Genomic DNA, 7,290 nt, shown 5'->3' on the forward strand with positions numbered 1-7,290 from the left:
AAGTATCTCTGCTCACGAATGAGCCGGGCTCTTCTCGCCGTGGATTTATGCCTTGCCAGTCCTGGTATTTCTGCTCCTTGCCAGCTGTTTTCTTTCTTGAGGTAAATCTCAATAAATCAGTGGGAGTTAATCTGCTGAGGAGATTGTGTGCTGCGGGGGCGCTCTACCTCCATTGGTTACAGAGCATCCATCAAGTGCTCAATGAAGGCTCAACAGAGCGGTGACACCCGGATCCCCTCTAACCCCGTCACCCCGAGCCGTCTGGGCTCCGCTCCTCACCTTGCTTTCATGGTGAGGACGTTGTTTTCGTAGATGATGCGCCAGAAGAAGCGTGTCTGTTTCCCCTCCGTCCACTGCTGTGCTGTGGAGAACTTCTTCCACCCTCGCTGGTCTTCAGGGCACCGATGTCTTCTCTGCGCTGGTAAGCCGATCCGATCACACCGTCATCCATCATGTAACTTTAACTCCCGGGACAGACGGAGTAGAAGGACCTGGCGGGAGCATGAGGCCGTGGTATGAAGCCGGGGGTATGAAGTTAGGGGTATGAAGCTTTGGCTATGAGGCCATGGTATGAAGTTGGGGCTGCGTGGGCTCAAGTCATCTTCATCACTTGCTCTGTGGAAATTCAACACGGATTCTGTCCGTGGGGTCCACGTCCACATGCTGTGGTCTTCCTTCGGGTGCATCACCAGGACTGACGGTGTTTGTTGTTGTTGGGACGGGCGAGGAGGAGGGGAACACGGCTGCGGAAGAGCGCCGGCTGCATCGGCAGCGAGAACCTTTTTAAAAGGAAAGAAGAGCAGCAAGGCCTCCAGCGGGGCCTCCACACTCAGGGTTTCATCCGAAACTCCAAAAGATGCTCAAAACAAACCCTCTTTTGAAGCATTTTATTCTGCTCCTCCACAGACAGTAAATACTCCATCATATCCAATATGTACTGTACATCATATACATATATACAGCTGCATTCGGTTAAAGCTCCTCAAATTATCAGCTGGAAACGGGATGCTTAATATTTGGACGGCTTCAAAAGAAGACCAGTCAAAGGTTTTTAATTCGAAGGTTGCATTTCCATCCATGAATAACTTGATAACTTACTCTTATCACCTCTGACTTCCGACTACTGGTACTTCCGATCTTCGGTGACTGAATTGCACTTTTTGTAAGTCGCTTTGGATAAAAGCGTCTGCCAAATGACTGGAATGTAATGTAATGTTAATGAAGACAGATATAATAAGTAAAATATCAGCCCTCCATCCTCCTCTCTGCAGAAGCAGCGACCGTCTGACGAGAGGCCGAAGTCTTTTGCCCGCAGACCCTCGTCAGCCGAGGGGTTCGTCCACGAACGGACTCTGAAACAGTTGGAAGAAAGGCCACTTTTCACAGCAGACGTTTTGACCTGTCATGGCGGCAGAAGCGCAGGTGGAGCTAACATTATCCGGGAGTTATTGCTCTGTGTTTGTGTGTGTGTGTGTGTGTGTTTGTGTACAGACATTGCTCTCACTGCAGTGTTGAACAGGTAATTCATCCAATGAGTTACTTTCAAAGTCTGAGCCAATCAGGTCAGCCGGTATCCATGCGTCCCACCTTGGCTGAGCGTGGATGCCGGGTCTCAGGTGTGACCCGCGGCTAACTGGTCCTCGAGCAAAGCAGTGCTCGAGGACAAAAGTGCTTTGACTGGAGGAAAAATGGAAGAAAAAAGATTGCATGCTTTTAAACAAAAGGGCAATCATTTTTGATGTGACTGACAGCGGGCTGCTGGGAGAAGGTCATCTGGGATGCGGAGGCCTTCACGTGCCGGGGCTCCACCCCGGCCGACGCCGGCGGCCCAGATCCTTTCTTGATCGACAGGGGCGGAGAAAAGTCTCTCTCCCGTCGGCGCTCGTTCCCAGAGTTACCCTTTGTTTGCAATTGAAAGGGGGAATGCGACCGTCAACCTATTGCCTGAACCCGATTGATGTTTCCTCTGGATCCGCCCCAGGTCCGGGTCTCCGGGAGAAGATCCCGCTCCCATTACTTTCCCTTCTTCTGTTTTTTTAATCTGACCATTTCCAGGTTCGGAGTCGGGCGGCTCTCGTGGCGGTCAGCCCCAGGCTGGGTCCGGACCCCGCCGTGAAAGTCCCGTGACGGGAGTCCTCACCTCCACGCGGCCGTTGTTACTCCATCTCTTGCACCTGCTCCTCCGCCTCACAGTCACTACGCCTGTCACTTGAGCTCGTCGGCTAAAAGCAGCGCGGTTTTAACCTTGACATCTGCGCACGTCGGTGGACGTTCGTGTGGAACGGCCCCTTTGTAAGAGCTCTCACATCTGCTGCGGTATCATATTATTCTGTTTTATTTTTTTTTATTTCAGGGATTTTCAGCCTCCCTTCGCCAGCGCCGGCATTCCTCGGTGCCGCGGGTCGACTGTGCCGCTGCCAGTGAGCTCAGTGTTTCCACACGAACACGCTCAGCTGCCGTGCTGAGCTCCTGCCCCCCCATTTGAAAACAGGCCAGCGGGGACCACATGCGGAGACGGAATCAGGGAAAACGTGCTCGACAAACGAAGCGTCGATCACCGCGCCCTGTTGCGTAAACTTCGATCGGGGCGGTAATCTGGGATCAACGGTGGTGTTCGCTGGAGGGACTGGCGAGCAAAGACGCACATTCCGTTGTCATGTAGGTAAGCGGAGGGTCGGGAAGGTCAGCGGGGGTGGAAAAGGAGGCTCGGAGATGACTCCATTCCCTCCCGTTGTTCATCGTCTCAGACGTATTCTTTCCGCGGGGTAAGCGTGAAGAAACCGGTCCAAATTCAAACATCGGCCCCAGAGGAGCTCCTCACTCACAAAGAATGTCCAAATGAGCACCAGCGCTACTCTTCTCAAACAATGTCTGAATCCCTCCAAAGGGGAGACTGGATGTTTCACCGGCGAGGAGCCGGGCCGGTGGGAAACTCAAATTGCGTTTCGCAGCCGTTTAAGGTTACACTTTGTGTTATCATAATTTGAGCGGGAGCCAGGGGGCGGCTCAGGCCCGATGGGCCGGAGCCAGGCTTTTGAGATGGTCCTGGGTTTGGTGATGGTAGGTGGAGGGTTGGGGGGGAGGACAAAGCCAAGCACTGCCTTTCAGAGTTTCAGGGTTTCAGGGTTTCAGGGTTTCAGGGTTTCAGGGTTTCAGGGTTTCAGGGTTTCAGGGTCTCAGCTCCCTGCTGACAGAAACTGTGGGTGGCACGGAGATAAAACACCAGGCAGACTCTGCCTTGTTTATGTTGCCTGTTTGTGGTCTGCATCCATTCAGAGGTGCGCATGTGTGTGTGTGTGTGTGTGTGTGTGTGTGTGTGTGTGTGTGTGTGTGAGTGTGTGTGTGAGTGTGTGTGTGAGTGTGTGTGTGTGAAGTGTCGGTAAGTATGGTGTGTGCGTGTAAGTGTGTGGTGTGTGTATGTGTGTGTGTGTGCACGCGTGCGTGTGTGATGTGTGGTGTGTGTGTGCAGCTCTCCTCCCACCCCCAGTTATGATACACAGGGATGCTGAAACCTCCTACACATGGAATGAGGTGTAATAACAAAGCTTTAGTTCCGCTGATGATCCGACTGTGAGTGTGTGTGTGTGAGTGTGTGTGTGTGAGTGTGTGTGTCGGTGAGTCAGAGAGGAAAACCTGTTTTTCTAGAATGTTTTTGATCATTGTTAATTCAACCGTTGGTCTGATTATGTATTTAGCTGAAACCAGCAGGCAGGCCTCGACCGTGTCAGAGATGACAATAAATCAACCAGTAAAAAAATACTGGCACTTACAAAATTAAATGTCAAACAGCAAATAATAATGATGATAATTCTAATGATTGCCAAAAAAATAGATAAATAGATGAAAATAGATGGTGGTTTTTACTTTTCTGAGGAAACCGGGCCGTTAAACATGTCATACCTGCAAAGAAGATGTGTATGTGTATATGTATAATTTTATATATATATATAAATATATAAATTGTAGAGACACAAACTAAAACTATATGAATCCTCCCGTTGTTAAGAACTGTTATTATATCTCCTGTTGTTTAGACAAGCCCCCCCGGTTCCTCCTGGAGGTCTTTGGAGAAGCATGGGAGGTCCTGCTCCACCTGTCCCCCTGCCCCGATCTGCCTGGGTCACAGAGGTGGTGGTCCTGCCTGGCTCCGCCCACCTGACGCCGAACAGCGTGAAACAACACAATTATGGGCGCTGCGTCCAAATGCCGGCGGGAACGAGTGCTTGCTGTGTGGTCCCCCCGCCACCAGCATAGGCTGACCGGACGATACGGTCCAATGGACGGTACGGTCCAATGGACGGAACAGTCCAACGTACGGTAGAGTCCAATGGACGGAACAGTCCAACGTAGGGTAGAGTCCAATGGACGGAACAGTCCAACGTACGGTAGAGTCCAATGGACGGAACAGTCCAACGTAGGGTAGAGTCCAATGGACGGAACAGTCCAACCTACGGTAGAGTCCAATGCATGGCCCGGCCCGGATACATTCAAATCCGTGCCAAAGAATATTGTGGAAACATTTGTGTCTCCAGCCTTGTTGGCGATGGGAAGTTGGTGACAGTGACGTCCTTCTGAAGCTGCTCGCCATGACGGCTGCCATCAGTGTTCAGCTTTCTAGAAGTTGCTCTCCAAACACCCAGATCATTTTCTGTCTTTCATCTATTTTGATTTCAACATTCACTCTTTTTCCGATGTCGATTTCAGACTCAGTGCTTCCTTCACATTTCATTTTACCCTTTAGATTTCTTCTTGTCTCACATATCTGATACTTCCAAGTAGATAGATAGATAGATAGATAGATAGATAGATAGATAGATAGATAGATAGATAGATGTCACATTTCAAACTGCTCAGCTGAAGGCTGTCTGTCATCACTGGACTCATACCTGCATCTCATCACTGGCAATCAGCAGTCCTTTAGAAGTAGCAGCTCTGCGCTCCCCTCTTCGCCTGTCCTTCGTCAAACTTTCCTGCCGGTCCTCGGCCGTCCTCAGCCGCCCTCCCTCGTCTCCACGACGCAATCGCGAACTGCTCTGCTTCCTCCCGAGCCTCAGGGAAGTCCTTGGATACTTTCTCTGTCTGTGCGATTCGGTCCGTACGCATCCCGTTACAGACTGATGTCTGGTGATTAAACATTTACTAAAGAAATGTGTTAAAAAAATGAACATGACGTGCAGGTTGCTTAGATTGCTGTGGTCTGCAGACCGCTCTCCTCCATGTTGGAGGACGGGCTCGAAGGAGATCGATTCGGCCTAGAGGAATTAAGTAATGCCGTCCAGAAGGACTGTGTCTAACATATCCATGAGCAGTGAGGAGGAAGAGAAGCTACCAGGTCCTGAAATAGAGACCGCCATCAGTCTGTGCAGACAATCATTGGAGAGAAACCCCATTCTGAAATGGAAACTCGTCTACATTTATTCATCGGTCAAAGTGACTCTTATTTTGATTAAATGCAACTCCAGATTATTTTTCAATTGAGCCCCACCCCTGGTGTGTGTGAGTGTGTTTCTAGTTCAAATCTGCTCTTTTCTTAAAGAAGAGGCGAAATCTCCAAGTGTCAAAATAGATTTAAAAATGAGCAGTTCTCGGAGGGAAAGGTCAGCGGCGCTGCTCTTTTTAGGGATCTTCAAAATGTGAAACGGGTCAGCAAGGTCAGTCAGTCCTGGATCTTATTTATTCATGGATCAGATGGCATTCATTTTTCACAAATTTCAGTTTTTTTGGCTAGTTTTCTTTGTTTTGGGTTCGTTGGCTTGTTTTTAATGTTGTTGTCATTCGTTTGTCGTTCGGCAGCTATTCAGGCATTTACTCATGTTTTGTTTTTCTAAGAATTTGCCCAATGCTTGCAGGTTGTTTTTCAAGTAATATCTTGAGAATTTATCGGATCATTTCAATTTTTGCTCTTTTTCCAAAGGTGTGTGTGTGTGTGTGTGTGTGTGTGTGTGTGTGTGTGTGTGTGTGTGTGTGTGTGTGTGTGTGTGTGTGTGTGTGTGTGTGTGTGTGTGTGTGTGCGCGCACATCTTTCAGTGGTTATAACACACTGGATTGAAATGGTTGTGTGTCTCTGGCTTTCCAGGTCCAATCCGGCAGGGGATTAATATCGCGTCACTTTGGTGTTATCATGCAACCCGAGCTCTGGCCGCTGCTCTACACATAAATTTCACAGAGCGTGACGAAGCCAACGGTAACAGGAGCTTCGCCGCCGTTCCCCGCGGACCCCGGCCTGCATGTCAGCCTCTCGGGCTCCTCTGCTGAGGGCCATCCCACAACCTCCCCGGGCCCCCGGAGACCCCGCCAAACCAAACAGCGAGGCCAGTGAGGATTTCAAACACACACCAACCTCCACGTATATGCACAAACAGTTTAAGCTAAGCACCTTTTGTTGCTTAATGCTTTCCTGCAAGTTTTGGAAACAGTTTTGCTCCTCTGCAGATTTTTTGTCTTACATTTTCTAAAAAATGTTGCTCTAAATTTTGCGTGTGTGTGTTTCTTCTAATTTCCAGGTCACTAACATAGTCTTCACTCATTTAACCCCGTTGAAAAGTGCAGTGCCTCTGACAGCCATCTTGACAGGGGAGCCATCCCATAAAGACTTCACATTCCCTGCCGTGACTGATGGCGTTTCAGGTGGCCTGTGTGTGCGTGTGTTTGTGTGTGTGTGTGTGTGTGTATGTGTGTGTGTGTGTTGACCTTCCATTGAAACACACAATTAATTCCTGTGGCTTGGGTTAGTTATCGACTTCATTATCTTCGTGCTCCCTGCAAAAACAATGGCCCCTACAGGCCTCCTGGTTGTCTCTGCGATGTGAGACGGCGCTGCGGTTGAACCGCGTCTCAAGCCGAAAACTTGCGCGGTTTCTCCAAATGCACCTGCACCTCCATTTTACACACACACAATGAAACTCTAGCTCTAATAACTTCCACAACAGTAACACTAGAATTTTTATTGTATCAAACAGGTGGCGCTGACCTTGACACTGTGTGCGCACTGTGTGCGCGTGTGCACGCCTGCAACGCCTCACTCTTGCTTGTGGTGAATGACTTTGTGGATTTTCTCTTCTTAAATTGTGCTGATTGCTTGCGGCTCTGGACGGTTCAGCTGCTTCAGGTTTTTGTTTTCTTAGCGTCACAGAACTTTCTCCCGGCTGCTGCTCCAGAATGAAACCAGGGAGAAAAACGCAACAGAAAAATTCAGAGTGGGAATTCACTGGTTTTAAACCTGTCAGTCATTGTTTTTTCATTTTTTCTTATTTTTGAACAATATTTGTTTTATTTGGACTTCTTTTTAAA

The 7,290-nt window shown here is 49.1% G+C and overlaps 1 long non-coding RNA gene across 1 annotated transcript; it reads left to right on the forward strand.

Annotated features, from left to right (window-relative positions):
- Positions 1–2,270: 2,270 nt before the first annotated feature.
- LOC147234368 (uncharacterized) lies at positions 2,271–6,362 on the forward strand. Its single transcript, XR_015106114.1, has 3 exons — positions 2,271–2,662; positions 4,035–4,283; positions 6,077–6,362. It is a non-coding gene; the product is annotated as an uncharacterized LOC147234368 (long non-coding RNA).
- The last annotated feature ends 928 nt before the right edge of the window (positions 6,363–7,290 follow it).

Source organism: Fistularia commersonii, chromosome 5, assembly GCF_037954325.1.
Source record: "Fistularia commersonii isolate RoL2024-O1a breed Wild chromosome 5, RoL_Fcom_v1.0, whole genome shotgun sequence".
NCBI lineage: Eukaryota > Metazoa > Chordata > Actinopteri > Syngnathiformes > Fistulariidae > Fistularia > Fistularia commersonii.